The following is a 17,560-nucleotide window of genomic DNA, read 5'->3' on the forward strand; positions in this document are numbered from 1 at the left end:
ATCATCATCATCATCATCATCATCATCATCATCATCATCATCATCATCATATTTTGGTATCCACAGGGGGTCCTGGAACGAAACCTCAGTGGATACCAAGGGCTCACTATAATTAGAGATTTTGCTACCGTTTAAGCATTGCAAATTTAGTGGTATTGCAGTAGCAGGAATAAGGTGCTATTTTGCCACAAGTTCATCTTTTTTTATTCAGGTTTTCATTATTTATGTGAGTCACAGTTTTTGATAGATGGAATCCAATTTACTAAAACTCTATTAGCCTTGGTTATGGATTATAGAGGTGCATGTAAGATTAAGTAACTTTGAGGACTGACAACATAAAAGGTATTAAAAATAAGCTACTATAGTCTAAATTGCTTCAGAATGGATGAAGTCTCCATATACTATACATGAGTATACGAAGAATGGGAGCATGAATGTGGTTGGTCAGCCTCCTCCCCAATATTCTCAGTACTGTGAACAGGCAGCTTCTATGGGAAGGGAAAAAAGGTGTTCTCAGATTTATGAATACTCAATAAATCCAGTGAAGGTTAGGTTCAAATAGCATGAGCCAGAATGCTGTAGTTGTTTGAGTGTTGGACTATGCTTCCACTAGTATTCAATGTCTACTCAAATATGAAAACCCACTGGGAGACTTGGGCAAATCACATTCCTTCATTCTTAGAGGAAGGCAATGGCAAATCTCCTCTGAATAAATCTTGCCAAGAAAACCCTAGAATAGGGTCACCATAAGTTAGAATCAGCCTGAAGGCACATCAACAGCACATGGCATAACAATTGTTTGTGTGGTTTCTCCATTTTTTTAATATCCAGAAAGGAACCTCGGGAGGCTACAATCTTGAACAGGGGACCAATGAATGCCAGAAAAATGATTAACCTTCATTCCACTTCAGTCCAAACTGTCTCTCTAGCTCTTTAAACAAAACCAAAACAAAAAAAACCCTGCCTGTCCTTAAGTGATGTCCCTATTTCTCAAAACACCTTTCCTCACATTATGAACTTTGGCTGGGAGCAGATGGAGAAAAGCCAGTTTACCCCTGGAGTCAGAACCTGCTGACCACACTGTTGGCTCCCACAAGAGCCTGACCACTGGTGTACAGTCTGCTCTGCCCCCTTCCTGCTGCAAAAAAGGACCTACCACAATGGAGCATTCATAGCTGTAAGCCATACTGTGCCATTATTTTTTCCCATTCTGTTGCAAATGCAAGCACACTAGCACACAGACACTCCACTATCAGCTGCTGATATTCCCATCCTGCCTGGCTACTAGCACATTGAATGCCCCAGGTGGCCAGGCACTTGATCACACACATGATTGGCTGCCTGTACAGCACACTGGTATACTCAGTGACACATTGGTACATCATGATCATGGTGCCCCCCTATACATACTTACTTCCTCCCCATCTCCCCCCCCCCCCCCCAATGGCCCATGTTGGAGCAGCCAGTTTATTAATTTTCTTATTAAATCCACTGTAATGTTGGTAACCTGAAATGTTTGTTGAAGCAGGTATTTAATACATATTTCATTTCATTTCAATTTATTTCATTTCAGTTCAATTTATTGCCTAACATGATTAAACTGCAAAGAGTATTCAATATGCTTCTGCTCTACCTGGGAGATATTAAGACACATAGGCAGCAAGACATTACATTATGGCATGTCAGATGTAGAGTGCTACACAGCTACCCCTTTACAATTTGTGAAATGCATCCCAAAGCCTCTGTAATATTTGTCAAGATGGATGGAGATGTTATTTGCCATTGGTTTGAGCAAGATGAAAGACAGGGTGCAAATGCTTGTATTAATTTAATAAATTCAATTCTGCTGTTTCTTCATTTACCTTCACAAATGGTCCCACAAATTAAGGCCCTAATTTCTTAGATTGCTGCAAAGTTTGAAAAAAATTGGTGGACAAATACAAATAAAGTACCCTGCCTTAAAATCCCGGGCCCCATTTTTTCCAATCTGCATATCTTTTATATGTCTCTTTAGCATCATCCTAGAGTGGATTCAGTACAAGGTCAAGCAGTCCAGACCTGTTTTGCCCATTCTGCTAATAGTATGGGCTCAGTCTGCATGATCTCAGAAGGCTGGGAGAGAGTGTGGAAAGCAGAATGTGCAATGCGAGTTTGTTCAAGAATCCACTTGGATTCTGGTGGTTTTCTTTCTGCAGAGAAGACAAACTAAAAAGTAGAGATGATGGAAAGATGAGCCTGTACTGAAAATCAGAATGGGAGTCGGGCATTATGAGATAAATCTTTATAAAGTTTTTAGAATAATATCATGATGTTTACTATGTGATCCTTGCTTGCCTTGGGATCACCTGACTATTTCAAGAAAAAACTTCTGGAATAAGGTGAAAATCCATATAATTAGCTCTGAGGTTTTAGGAAGTATTTTACCTTCAGAAAACACTGCTTTCATAGCCATCCTAGTAAAACAGGAGCCTAGCACAATGAAGGAACTATACTTTGCCATTTTGCCATTAAGAATCTGTAATTATCATATTTCGCTAAATGCTTTCATCTTAAACAGAAAAAACTATATGCTGTTGGTGGGGAACCAACCTTTCTTAAGCTCTTCAGTATGTTTTGCTGATAGTATTCAGTAAGGATTATGTTTTTCTTGTACATCATCACAAATGGTTCATTATTTCATTTATTTTGCAGAAAGAAATTGAGGGAATTGTTTGGACTTAGAAGGAAAAATGTATTCTTGGGTAATTTTTCTATTAATTATTAAAGGTAGTTCAGTCTGATGGCATTATTCCTTGACCACAAAACCTAATGCTAAATAATAATGCTTTTAACTCTTGATTCAGAGAGGTCATAGGGGCCAAGGTAAATCTTAAATTTCATTTGCTGTATCCTAATTTTATGGATGTAATAATGAAAAGAAATATATATATATACAAAGGATTTGAAGAAGAGGAAGAGGAGGAGTACCAGCAGGGGAGGGAAGACTTATCTCTCTTAAAGTTTATTAGCATACAGAAAACCAATCAAGCCTGCATTTTGAGAAACTAAAGTGTCAGAATAGTTCAGTAATTGGGGTGATAGCAGGAGATTGTACATGGAGATATGGCAATAGCTTTTCATTTTACTTGCAAGAAGGCAATATCATGTGTATTCTCGACAGCTTGTGGTTTTACTTGGAGCAAAGGTCAGGAGCAATAAGGAGGAAAGAAAGGAAGGAAGTTGCTCATGCAGTTGAATCCCATTTGGACTTTGTTGGTCTGCATATATGATGCTGCTGGGGCAAGACATATGATAACGACATCATTTCTGCAGAAGGCCTACTCTTTGTTTTTTATTCCCTTGCCCCCCCCCCCAAGTCTAGATCCTTACCCACATGTATGAATATTTATCTTATAGTACAGGGTCCTCTCAAGTGTGTTGGCCTCTGTTGACAGGGTGTTTATGATGGAAAACATCTAAAAATTGGTTTGAGCTAAGGCTTTACCTTGATTCTGAATTACAAAGCCAAAGGTCTGCCCTCAGATATGTAGTAAATACAAAGATATGTTGGTTGGGAGTCAAAGAATAACTTTGACTTATCTAAATGTTTTATAGTTAGCTTGCTCCAATTTCTTTACTTTTTATTGTTATTGTTATTGTTGGGAACAACTTATTTCTATGTTACCTCTTGTGGTGAGCCAACATGAAGGAGAGCTTTGAAAAAAATATTATTTTGCTAGGATTTTAAGTGGGCACATGAATGGGGCAAAAGTACACTTATTAAAAGATACTAGGAAACATATTGATAAAGAGGGGAAGGCGTTGTCTTGTTTCGATTACCATCACAGTCTCACTTGAGGATGCAAGAGAGAGCCTTCTGGAGGGCTGCTCTCACCCTTTGGAATGCCCTTCCACAGGAGCCTAGGCTGGCCTCCTCCCTGTTTTCCTTTTCCCAGCAGGGAAAGACGTTTCTATTCAAGCAGGGTTTTAATATATAATCTTTGTCAGGGTGGTCTTTATATGAGCTGCATGCTCTATTTATTTTTTGTTCACCTTTTTATAATTTATGCAATTTTATATGTCTTTAGTATGGTGTTTTAATTGATTTAAAATTTTTATTGCAAAGCTTTTAAACTGTTTTGTCTGTAAGACACCTTGAGTCCCTTTCCAGGAGAAAGGCAAACAAACAAACAAACTTGATGCAGTTCACACAAATTGGACAACTTAAAATTACATGTCACCAGAATCACCACTAGGAACCACCACCTATCCATATAGAGTTTAACCTTATTCCTTCACATGGCTTCACCCGTGAGCATTTTAGAAAGAAGGAATTGGTCCTGAAAGATGATGACAGCAAGGAATGAACAGCTAGCAAGTTCTGTGATGACTGTGTTTCTGTTTAGATTCTCTACCAAACTGATCTGAGGAGGGAATGAATGGATGAGCCAGAACGCCAGCAGTAGAGATCTGATTCAGACAGGAAGGTTTGTGGGGTGAATTCAACAAGCTATAAGGCCAGGCAGGATTTGAGTAGGGCTTGTTTAGCTCAGGAACTGGAAGCAGAACTGGAAGCAGCAGCACCAAGGATGATGATTATATATGCACATGTGTGTTGCAGGGTGGTGGTGGTGGTGTGTTTTTTTTTTAAGTATTTTGCATGCAACTGAGCCAATATATCACCCAATAGAACACACTCCAATAATAAACTTGTATGTAGTCTGTTTCAAACCTTCTATGGTGCTTCACAGCTATAATTATGGCAACCATTTTCTCCAACACTGGAAGAAAAAATCACTTTAGCTCAGACAACATGGAAATGGTGAAGAGCAACACAATGGGAGACAGAAATTACCCAGTTGCCTAGGGAACAGGGTATTTATTTATTTCATCTCTATTATTCTATTACAGGAAAAGAACAAAATGCTGGTGATCATAGTGGCTACAAATACTCACAGACAAAGCAAAATGAAGTCCAAGTAAAATGTGTGTGTGTCGGGGGGGGGGGGGAGGGGATTTCAATAAAAAATTGAGATCTTTGGTCTGCACTAGGGGAAAAAACATCAAATTGGGATGGTATGGTGAAAGAAATATCCCAGCCTGCAAACCAGACTGTGAAGCTCATACTGTATGTTTAATTTCAATTCAACTTGTTGCCTAACACGATTAAGCTGCAAAGTGTATTCAGTATGCTTCTAATCTACATGGGAGATGCTAAGATGTACAGGCTGCAAGACCTTACATTATGGAATATCAGATGTAGAGAGCTGCATAGCTGTCCCTTTGCAGTTTCTGAAACGTGTCCCAGAGCCTCTGTAATATTTGTCAAGATGGATGGAAACATTATAGCTAGCATTTCCGTTTGTGTGTGTGTGTGTGTGTGTGTGTGAGAGAGAGAGAGTGTTGAAAATTGCTTCGAATATAGCCAAAGCTACTGAATTCTGGTATATATTATTTAAGAGCTCAGAAGAAGAGATTTCACAATAGCATTGAACCAATTGTCAGCTACTGACTATGCCAGGGGTAGGCAAGCTTTTTGAGCCAGGGGCCGGGTTGCTGTCCCTCAGACAACCGGGGGGGCCGAAGCCAAAAATTAAATAATTAAATATTTTTTTTAAAAAAATAATCAAATAAATAAACTGGGACAAATGTAGGACAAAATTTTCAAATGGAGGACACTTTTTTAAAATGGAGGACATGCAAAAAATTGGCTGATTTTTAAAAAATGTTAATATAAATGCATGTTTCGTAGGCTTCTATAGACAATTACCCCTCTTGCCCACCACTTGCACCCCTTGCCCGCCTCCTCCTGATAGGCCAAAGGCCCCACGCCCTCACGCGAGAGGCCAAAGGCTCCGGCGGCAATCGGCAGCAGGACCAGGCAGGGGCCGGTTCCAAGGCCTTGCCGGGACGCATCCGGACCGCGGGCCACAGGTTGCCTACCCCTGGACTATGCTATCAGTCTGTTCCACTTACCAATCAAACAGTATTTTCTAATTCGTAGTAAACTTCCCAGAAGCTTGCACTAGAAAATCAAGTCATTTTCTCCATTTATTATCACTACCATGGCCAATGCTAAAGATGCTAGACTCTGAATCTAGTTATGGACAGGTGTTTTGTAGGTTTCCTGGTTTTAATATGTAAATATATTCTTGGGGCAAGAGTCCAATTTGTATGTATACTGGTTTCTTCAGGCTCATCAGCAGTCACCTTTTCAGTACCATGCCAAACAGATAAAATACATTTAAGAAAGGGATATGAAATACTGTATGTAAAGATTAAGCCAAAATTCTAGCAGATTATTACTCTGTCCGAATTAAAAAATGTTGGGAGCTCTGATGGCGTAGTGGTTAAATGCCATGCTGCAGCCACAAGGTTGTGAGTTCGATCCCAGGCAGGGCTCCAGGGTCCACCCAGCCTTCAGTCCTTTCATAGGTCGGTATAATGAGTACCCAGCTTGTTGAGATCAATTGGCTTATACATTGTAAACTGCTTAGGGAGTGCTAGTTCATTGATAAGCAGTATAGAAATGTACTTGCTATTGCTAAAATGAATATAGCAACTAGTTAAGGGTTCAGCCATTACATAGAATAGTGTTGGTTATTACCTATAATGCCCTAAATGGCTTGGGCCTGAGTTACTTGAGGGACCGCATCTCCCCATATAATCCGCCCCGCACACTCAGAACAACCGGGAAGAACTTGTTGGAAATTTCACCTTCTAAATATGTTATTACTTCCCAGATGGCCTTCTCAGTAGCGGCCCCACAAACCTGGAATAGTCTTCCTGACGAGCTCCATCTTATCACCCCCTGGAAACATTTAAAAAGAGGCTTAAAACCTTCCTCTTCTGTCAAGCCTTCCCCCCTGGAAAATGAAGTCGTGTACTCTGATCCCATTGACTCTCTACCTCACCCTATTGATTGATTGATTGAATGATTGTTTTTAGATTGTATATTGTATTTAGTGCTCTTGGTTTTATCTATTTTATGATGTGTTTTGTAATTGGTTTTAAACTCTATGTAAACCGCTTTGATCTTTTTGGGAAAGTGGTATATAAATAAAATTTATTATTAAAATTTATTATTATATCCTGGGAGAGAGCAGCAGCAAAACCCATCTGTTCATCCTTAGTGCTCATCCCAAATGTTTCCTTCACTTGGCTAGAGTGGATTTGGGAACAAAATGAAAAGATGGAACAGTGAAACATATTGTTACAAGTATGACAGAGATGAAAAAGGAATGCCATCACAAAAAGTGCTTTCTGTTTCAGTTGTATCTAGATGCTAGCACTGGAACATACCCCCCCAACTGCCATGGACCAGTAAGGCTGGCTACAACCAGTTGTGTGCAGTTCTATATTCTCAGCTGGTGTTAAAGGGTCACAATTTCCCTTCTGCCTGCCTGCCTGCCTTCAAACTGCCTTCAAACCTTAACAGAGTGCAAAACCTTGTATCCATTTAGCTCTACAGGGAGGAGTCACACCCCACAAGTCTCTCAATTTGGCAGAGGCACCCCCATTTAATCTTCCATTGTGCCACTGTTTCAGTTGCTTTTAAAGTGCTCTAATTTCTTTCCCCCTCCCACTTCCCCCCTTTGTCCTTTGCTTACTTCAGTTGCATCAAACGAAGTTAAAAGTACAAAAATATTGTGCTCAATTAACTTAGCAGGGAGAGGTCTTGCTCTTCCCACTTGGCTCAGGCAAAAGCTACTGCAGCCTCTCCTAACTTATTATTTATTATTTGCTCTTCCTTATTGTTTTTCCTTATTTTGCCATCTTGATGACACTTGGCTCTCACTTGCCTCATATATTCATGGGCACTTGATCTGATCCAGCGTTATTCTTCTTATGTTCTTAATAAAGAGTCACTAGAACACAGCAGAGATAGAAATGGTTGCTATTTTGAGCAGGTCTGATAAAGGCATTTTGATTTTATAATAATGTATTATATAATATACTTATCATGCTGCACACAGATGCACACAGACAAACTATTGCATTTATTGATTTGATCTCCTCAGACTTTCCTAAATTGAGTACTGTACATAAATTGCAAGGTTTTGTCTGCTTAAGCTAGTCATTTAGTGTGTTCTTTCTCATTAATACTTTTGCAGTCTTGTTGTCTGGCCACACCATTTTGACCACAATCTTTGTTTTATTTTATTTATATCCCACCTTTCTCCCAATATGGGACCCAAGGATAAAACAAGATAGAGCTTAAAAACCTGTTGATAAGAAAAAGTTAAAACACAATTGAACAAGATACCAAGATACAAAATAACAAGATATTAAAATGGCACTAATTTTAAAAGGTGTAAAATAATTCTAAAATATAACATTGAAGATAGAAATACAACACCACACACTATAAAAAACTGCCTACGACCATTTAATCATCAAATGCATCAAAGGTCTTTATCTGTAAATAAAAGGAGACCACAGCATGGGGCAGCCTAATTTCCTTATGGGAAGGAATTCTACAACCTGGGAGCAGCCATTGAGAAAGCTCTCTTCCATGTCTTCATCAGATAAGCCTATGACAGTGGTGGGACAGAATTTCATCCAACATTGCTTGGCCACACATGCCCCTATTTTCATTTGTGAAATTCTGGAGGGTAAGATGGCATTCTATTGGGGTGCTATGCTGGCATAAGTATCATTGCACAAATGATGAACTTTCTTAAAGATTATGTAAATATGCCTCCCCATGCAGCTATTTTTCTGCAAGTATGCACACAGCTCTCACTTGTTTTTTACTTGGTGGATGGGTAGTTAATCAGCTTTTGTGTGGCAGGTAATCTATGATCTTGGCCCAGATGAGATTGGCTCTTGGGTGGAACAAAAAGGAAAAGAAGGAAGAAAACCTGAAATTATACATTTTTTAAAAAAAAATGAACCCAATTCTCTAAGAATTGTGTTGCAGCAGTATAGAAACTGCATTTCTTAGAAACTGGTTTCTGAAAGTCCTTGGGAGAGAAGTAGTTCAAAATGGGTTGTGCTTAATAAAAAAGTTCTCCCATGCACAGATAGCTTTCTGTCTTTCCTTCCTCTATTATTATTCTTATTATTCTTATTCTTATTATTTTGTTGCACTTACATCCTGTAGTAAGATCAAGAAAGAAAGAGACACTGAGATACTTGTTCAAGGTCATACAGTGATTTTCATGTTCACACCCCCTACAAAAGTAATAACACATTTGAAGATGAAGGAGACTTGAAATAATCCCCCCCAAACCACACCATTCTAAAATCTACAATGCCTGCCTGGAAAAATTTCCTATAACTGTTATTTTTTCTTTTCTTTTTAAATCCTTACCCCATGTGGAACCAGTACCACCAGTACACAGTAGCATTTCTTAAGTAGCCTTCATATTGATACCCTGTATGAAAGAAGCAATGAATGAAGAGCATTAAGTCTTATGATCATTGTAAATAGTGGAGATGATCAATTCAAGTGCCTTCCAAATCTATTTAAAATGTACATTTCCAGCACACATTCCAGCTAGTAAATATGCTCACTAGACTGTTCACAGGAAACAAGCAGAAGAGAGGTGTGAATCAGCCACCATAGCAAGTACATCTTAAAATGTGAATGCATTTTTATGAACATTTTTTGCAGTGTAAGCCCAATATGGAGCAAGAAGCTCAGTGGTACACAATGATACTATAAATCTCACGAAGACAAGAGCCTCATTACAAAAAAAGTTGCATTCTGCATTCAAGTGCACATGAATGCCTTTCTCTAAAGTTTGTGATAAAAGTGCTAGCTAGGGCAAGAGGTAATGACAAATAATAAGGAACAAAAATGAAGTTACAAAATTACAGCCCCTCCCTCCACAACCCCCACTTCTTTGGACTGTAGTTTGGGCAAGGAAAGACAAAGAAATTGGATCAAATAGTCTTCATGTCCAAGGTGTGAGAATGCTATTTAAAAGTTCAGTAATTGCTTTTCTAAATAATATGCTTAGAAAAAGCAATACTTCATAAACTTCAAATGATGGGGTTTGAATAGATCCATTATCTTTTGCTTTTGCTCTTTATTCGGTATGCAATGGTAAGAGGCTTAGCAAGAAAATTTCCTCATTAATATATATTTAATAGTTTTGTGATTTTTATTTAAAATTATTTAAAATGTTGCTCTTTCGTAAAGAGGCTCTACAAAGTTATTTAGTCTCACACTTTTTTTCCCCTACTGATGCCAGGTTTTCTCTGTTTGCAAATAAAGGAAGTCATTCATCTCACTGGCCCTTATATCTCTAGATGTCCTGTTTGCCCATTGCATATTAATAACAATGGTAAACAATAATGCTTTCCAAGATGGCAGCTTCAACAAGTCATATGTTAACTCTTTATATAAGTGGTTCTCAGCCTTTTCTATGCTCTACACCCCTACAAAATGTTTGAATAATGCTCACACCCCTTACAAAAGTAACAGCACATCTGAAGAGGAAGAAGCCTAATTACTAATTTTTGAGCTACAAACTGAACCACATATAATACTGCAGCTAAATTTAACTTTAAAAAAATAATCTTTTAACTCAATGCACAAAATGAAAACCTAAACTGAGCAATTAGATTCTAATGTCTTCAGAAAAAAATTGAGTGATGACTCTTGACTGGTCACTCAATAACATTAGCCACTCTTTGTCGCACCCCCTGAAATCCCATTTCACACCCCCTGGGGGTGCAAGCAACCCAGGTTAGGAATCTTCACTTTATATATTAGAGAGATACCACCACCACCCCTGCACTTTCTTATATATTAAGAATACTGAAATAGTCTTGTAAATTCAGGGCTGTGGCTTTCTCATTTGGGTCCATCCACTTGAAATACAGGCTTTCTCTTTTCTTACAGCCTTCAACCTTACTGAACATTATGATCTTTTCTAGTGAGTCATCTCCTCTCATAATAAGTCAAAAGTGCAACCAGTTTAGTCATTTGGCATATAGGCAGAGTTTAGGCTTGATCTGCTATAGAAGACATTTGTCTTTTTAGCAGCCCATGGTATTTGTAGAATTCTTCTCCAACCCCAAAATTTCAAATAAACTGATTTTCTTCCTTTCAGCTTTCTTAACTGCCCACTGTTTCACAACAATACATGGAAATTCAAATGATTCTGACTTTTACACTTTCTTCCTTTATTTCATCAGTAATTGTTCCAAGTCTTTGTTATTTTCTGCAACTGTTGTGGAGTCAACTGCACATCTTAATGGTTAACAATTCCTATATATACAAGTTATAATAAAAAATATAGCTGATGGAAATAAGAACATGGTGCTGTGCTCATGCTTCCTGACAACTGTAGATTTGAAGGGAACAGATTTTATTACATTTTGGATTACAGCCTCCAAATTTTACTAGCCAACTTGGCCACTGGCTGAACAGTATAACTATTCCAAGCTCTGGAAGGGACTCCTAGCAAAGCACCTCTGTTATTCCCCACCAGTACTGGAAGGCCTGTGACCATTGGCTTATCTGGTAGTTTTGGAAGTCAAGAGTTTCCATTTTAAATTTTCCACAGTATCTGCAGCACAGCATAATTCCAGTGCTGTATGTGAAATTTAGTACTTCCATTCCCCAGGACTGATGCAAGACAGGAGCAGAAGGGGCCTAGGTACATAGTGGTATGCCCTGCCCAGGTGCTGGGAGACCCATCTGCTATTTGGTGGTTCGTTCTAACATCAGCACGTGACGGCAAGGGCCCAACTCAATCTCGTTTGATCTCTTTAAGCTGTTATACTGGTTCAGCTAAGAGAAAGCTTCAAATGGAATTTAAATGCAGTAGTGCTGAACTTTGAGGGGAAGAAATACATAGCTATTTGTGACATAAAAGCAATAGAAGATGGGAGTAGGAATGAAGATTTCCATGGCAGAGACATAAGAAGCAATGCAAGGAATTAAAACTCCAGATACTGTCTACTGGAAGATTCCTAGATTTTGCGGCTTTAGCTCACATAACACACATGTGCACCCCCACATAGTATTTTTTACTGTAATCTGAGAAAACAGATACTTGGCTTTCCCACCTATTAAAACAATGTTTTATGCTCAGATGCACTTGACACAAAAGCCATTGTTTGGATTGGTTTGACATCCCTCATACCCTCTCACTGAATTTTTACCCTGACTTTCAAAGTCTGTTTATTACCCAGTCAATAACTGCTTTTGCATCATTAAAAGAAACCAAGGCTACATCCACATTGCAGAAATAATCCAGTTTGACACCACTTTTAATTGCAATGACTCAATGCTATGGAGTCTGGGATTTGTAGTTTATTATAGCACCACAGCTCTCTAATAGAGAAGGCTAAATGTCTCACAAAACTACACTTCCCAGAATTCCATAGCATTGTGCCATGACAATTAAAATGGGGCAAAACTGGATTGTTTCTGTAGGGCAGATGCAGCTCAAATGGTACACACCCTTACAGGAGAATGTTACAAAGCCAGGTCAGAATGAGGGCAGTGTTTTCTGTGCTCACCCACACTTTTTGCAACCCTACCCACAGATCTCTGAAAGGGAGGCATGTTTTGTGACAGCTGAACAATCTTCTTTCCTATCAGTCATACTAGCAACTACATGCTTATCTACATCTTTACATTTTGTTCCCATTCCCTCTGGAACCAATTATATAACTTTGAAAATCTCTTTTTTCTTACACAGGAAACCTCTTTTCCACACAGAAAATGGGGTGGGTGGGTTGCACAAAAATACAATTTTCTTTGTAGAATAATTCCTCCATAGTACTTTGAGACATTTAAATTCATGGAGAAATGCAAAGGAATATTTGTTTTATTCAAGTGGATGGAGAAAAGTATCGTAATTACTGAAGGACATCCCTAGTAGGAATGCTATCCAGGTTCAGACAGTGAGTATGCAATGCACATTTACCATTTTTATTGACTCCTACTATGAGAGAAGAAGATTAAATACCCTAAAGATCTTGCCTCATCTTGGAAACTAATCAAGGTTAGCCTTGGATAATACTTGGATGGGGAAACTACCTGCGAATACCAGGTGCTGTAGGCCGTATTTACTGAACATTATGATCATTTAAGAGGAAGGAACTGGCAAAACTACTTCATAGTATTTCTTGCATAAGAAAACCTGATGAAATGCAAGGGGACACCATGAGTTGAACAGGCATCTTGAAGGCACGTGTGCCGCCCCGTATAGATTCCATTCTTCTTCTTTTTAAAAACATGATTGGTGGGGTAATTATTCCATTTTGAACATTTGCTTCAATTACACCCAATGATTTACAAAATAGCTGGGTTCTGAGATTGTTAATGAGACATAGGCGGGATACAAACCGCCGCTTTGCGGCGGTCTCCTGCCAGCGCCATTTGCTCCACGCGGGAGCTGCAGCAGCCAAACCGCGCGGCTCCCGCGCGGAGCAAAAAAGAAGCTCCATTTCGGAGCTTCTTTCCACGGCGTACTGATGATGTCGCGAAGCGCCAAGGGCACATTCGTGAAGTCATTAGCGCTGCGCGACGTTCGGACGCTCAGCGTCCAATACGTCAATATGGCGCCGGCCATGTAGAAGGGCCGGCGCCATATTGTATGGACAGAGTCCGTACTAGGGACAGGGGCATCTAGAAGAGACGCCCCTTTTTAAAAATGGGACGTCCTCCGGACGTCCCAACTGGCGGTGTGTAACCCACCATAGTTATTTTACTAAATGTATATGATTGGTCAGCTTTCCAGACTCTATATGGTGACTCTTACATGTAGTTTGACCATATCAACTGCAGAATTTTTATGAATTGAACATACTGTAGAATCATAACTACTTTATAGAAAAATCACAAGTTTACTTACTAACATTTTTTCTTAGCTCATAAGCCTAGAAAAATAGATATATCAAAATGTTATATAATAGGTAAAATGCTTTCCCCTAGAGATGACTAAATAGAAGGCATTCACTAATTTGTAGATGCTTACTCATGGATTAAAATAAAAATCCATTGAGAACAACACACCGGCTCCAACATGAGGCAGGCAGATGGTATTAATTGCGACAAGTATTATGAGTACGTATTGTAGAAATGTCTATATCATCCTCTAACAGTTATTCCTGGGGTACTTTAAACAATAGGAAAATCTAAAAACTATTAAAATATAGGTTAAAAAAGAGAACAGTCACAAAACATAAGACTGAAAAGGCAGCAAAATCTTATGAGCTCTGATTAGGAATTTGCTGCAAAAGAACCTGCTAAAGCAAAATGTAGACAGGATTAATATAAGAAATGTGCCTGATGGTTCCTGGGATCAGAGTCTTTAATGTAGAAACTGAAGCTAAGGAGAAGTTAAAGAAAACCTCATTGTCAGATGACTTCATATCCATCAGTAGTGGGAATGTTTACCTCTTCAGAGTATAATTCTGTGGTATTACTAGATTATTGGGACATGGTGGGTCAGTGGTTAAGATTATGACTCTGACGATTGCCAGATTGGCAGGCCAGCAGGTCGAGTCCCAAGTGCCACATGACAGAGTGAGGTCCTGTCACTAGTCCCAGCTTCTGCCAACCTAGCAGTTTGGAAGCATGTAAAAGTGCAAGTACAGTGTGCCCTTGTTTTATGTGGGAGATCCGTTCTAAACTCCCCCACGTAAAACAAAAAGCACATATGCTTGAGCCCCATTACAAGTAATGAGGTTCATGCTTGTGGTGGTGTGTGGTGGCAGCAGCACACACACCATTATTTCTTCCAGCGGTGAAGCAGCACTGCTTTCAGTGTATGCTAAAAACAGCATATAATGCATCTGCGTATGACGTGGGTGCACTGTATTACTTCTGTGGGAAGGTAACAGCGTTCTGTGAGGGCATGTTGATCACATGATCACAGAATAATCTTTGGAGATTATCACGTCTTTTTACACCCAATCTGGGCACAGGCTTAAATGGGTTAAAACGGATCTTATCCCATATCTCCATGCCCAACTCAGCTGCATCACATACCAAATCCAGACTCCTGGCATACTTTTCAAATGAATGATACTTTCCCATTCTTCAAAAAGTATGCGAGGAGTCTGAATCGGGTATGCGATGTGGCTGAGTTGGGCAAGGAAGCTTATAAGAGTTTTCACCTGTTTAAACTCATGCCCAACCCGTGCCCAGATCGGACAAAAAAGGCGTTCAATAATCTCCTGTGACAAAGCTGGCTCTTTGGCATAGTAATGGAGATGAACACCACCCCTTACTGTTGGACATCACTTGACAACCTTGTCAAAGCGGAAATCTTTACCTTTATTACTGAATTATTTGCTTCATTTAGCTCTACAAGTTATATTAAAAAAACACACACAAAAGTACTGTTTCATTAGCTATGTCATATGATGAGCTTGTGGTCCTGCCTTTTGTGTAGATGTGGAAGTAAAGTTCATGGCGTCATAACCTCATGGCTTGGCTGCAAAGATATGCATTTTTCTGAATAGCACTATTATGAGAATATGGAATCAGGAGGGGCTGAGATAAGTTGGCCGGAACTGATGGCAGAGACCGGGGTGCTAAACAGATTTAAATTCTGTGCCACTCCTAGAGTGCAACAAAAGCCCCATGATATATTTTCATGGGCATGGACAGTTGAGGGACAAGTAATGATGATACATAATGTAAGAAGTGCTCAAGGTTAGTTGATATTGCTGATAGAAAAAAAAATACTATCTTAGGAAGAGAAAACAGAAAAATAAAAAAAAAATAAAGAAAAAGAACAGAGAAAGAGAAAAATCATTATGCTTAGAATAGTCTCACTAGATTTCTTTTCCCTCTCTGTTTTTTGGACTAACAGACTAAAAAAATCCTGTTTTAACAATTAGCACTGTTTCCTTCCTCCTCTGCAGAGTTTCTTTTCTTTTCTTTTCTTTTTAAAAAAATAAAAGATGGCAGACACTGATTTCTAGGATTTTTGTTAATGAGCCAGAGATCACCTTGGGATAGCCTATTACAGAAAATGATATTTTGAGAGCAAGACTGGCAGAAAATCCAAATCATTGAGAAAAGATACAGTGGTTTAAACCAGGGGTAGGCAAACTTTTTGAGCCGGGGGCCGGGTTGCTGTCCCTCAGGTGACTGGGGGGCCGAAGCTGGGGGGTGGAGCTTCGACCCTCCGGGGCGGGGCCACGTGCCAGGGGTGGAGCTCCCACCCTCTGGGGCGGGGCCACATGCCGGGGGTGGAGCTTCCACCCTCCAGGGGCGGGGCCGCATGCCGGGGGCGGAGCTTCCACCCTCCGGGGGCCAGGCCTCTCCCATCAGAGACCAGCAAAAAAGCTGGGGGGGGCCTGCCAGTGCTGGAGGACCCCCTGGAGGGCCCCAGTGACGGCACCGGGCCTTCCAGAGGCCCCAGTTGCCGACCCCTGGTTTAAACAATAGGTCCTTGATCTCATTTACTTTTTATTTTTTAAAAAAATGCATGACTTAATCCCAACTGCAATAAAGGTGTTCAATTTAAAAAAAAAAACATTTTTACAAGTGCAATGAAGATATTCAAGCCTCTTATGGCTAAGAATATGTGGAAGACATTTTCTTGTTTGATATTTTGAAAGAAAAAAATGTTCCAGAGTGTTCGAAATAATGATTATGACTATGAATGCACATGTGTTAATTGATACAGAGGAGGTGACAGCCTCAGAATGGACAAGTAGTTTCTGTAGCCAGTTATTTGTTCACTTCTATTCCTATTGATCTTCCATTTCTCATTATTCCTTCAGCTCCTCTTCCCCATCCCTTCTGTGCTTAGGAAGAGCAGCTTAGTCTGCACAGTGGGCCCTTGGTATCTGCTGGGTTTTTGTTCTAGGCCCCCTGGTGGATACCAAAATTTGTGGATGCTCAAGTACCATTATATAGGCCGCATACAGACAGGCCAAAATAAAGCTGCTTCGGGTCACTTTCGAGATGTGCTTTTTAAATGATGCATGGGTCTTAAGAGTCCAGAAGCTGCGCCAAGGCTGTGCTCCAGTCCTTAGGACTGGAATGTGGCTTTGGCGCAGCTTCCGGACTCTTAGGATGCATGCATCATTTAAATAGCATACCTCCAAAGTGACCCGAAGCAGCTTTATTTTGGCCTGTCTGTATGGGGCCACTCAATGGTGAAATAAAATTGTGTCCCTTATACAGAGTGGCAAAATCAAGTTTTGGTTTTTGAAATTTTTAACCAATATTTTCAAGCCATGGATGGTTTAATGTGTGAATGCAGAATCCATGGATGTGCAAAACTAAGTGTACAGTATGTTCATGCCATTTTCATACATAAGCAGTGAGTTTTTTGTTTTGTTTTTCTGTTTTGTTTTGCTTTTTGCAATCTGCATGTAAATTTTTATTTAAATTCATTATTAGACACAATATTTGGGAATACAATTCAAAGTCCTAGGCTGCATCTGCACTGCAGAAATAATCTAGGTTGATACCAAAACAAACTACAAATCCCAGGATTTCATAACATTGAACCATAGCAGTTAATGCTATGGTTCAATGTTATGGAATCCTGGGATCTGTAGTTTGTTTTTCACACCAAGACTCTCTAGCAGAGAAGACTGAATATCTCACAAAACTACAAATCCCAGAATTTCATAACATTGAACA

At 39.5% G+C, this 17,560-nt stretch overlaps 1 protein-coding gene across 1 annotated transcript in view; it reads left to right on the forward strand.

Moving 5' to 3' along the window:
* The window catches only part of LOC121919497 (ALK tyrosine kinase receptor-like), a 428,390-nt gene that overhangs the window by 146,330 nt on the left and 264,500 nt on the right, over nt 1–17,560 (forward strand). The window lies entirely within an intron of this gene.

This window comes from Sceloporus undulatus, chromosome 1 (assembly GCF_019175285.1).
Source record: "Sceloporus undulatus isolate JIND9_A2432 ecotype Alabama chromosome 1, SceUnd_v1.1, whole genome shotgun sequence".
NCBI lineage: Eukaryota > Metazoa > Chordata > Lepidosauria > Squamata > Phrynosomatidae > Sceloporus > Sceloporus undulatus.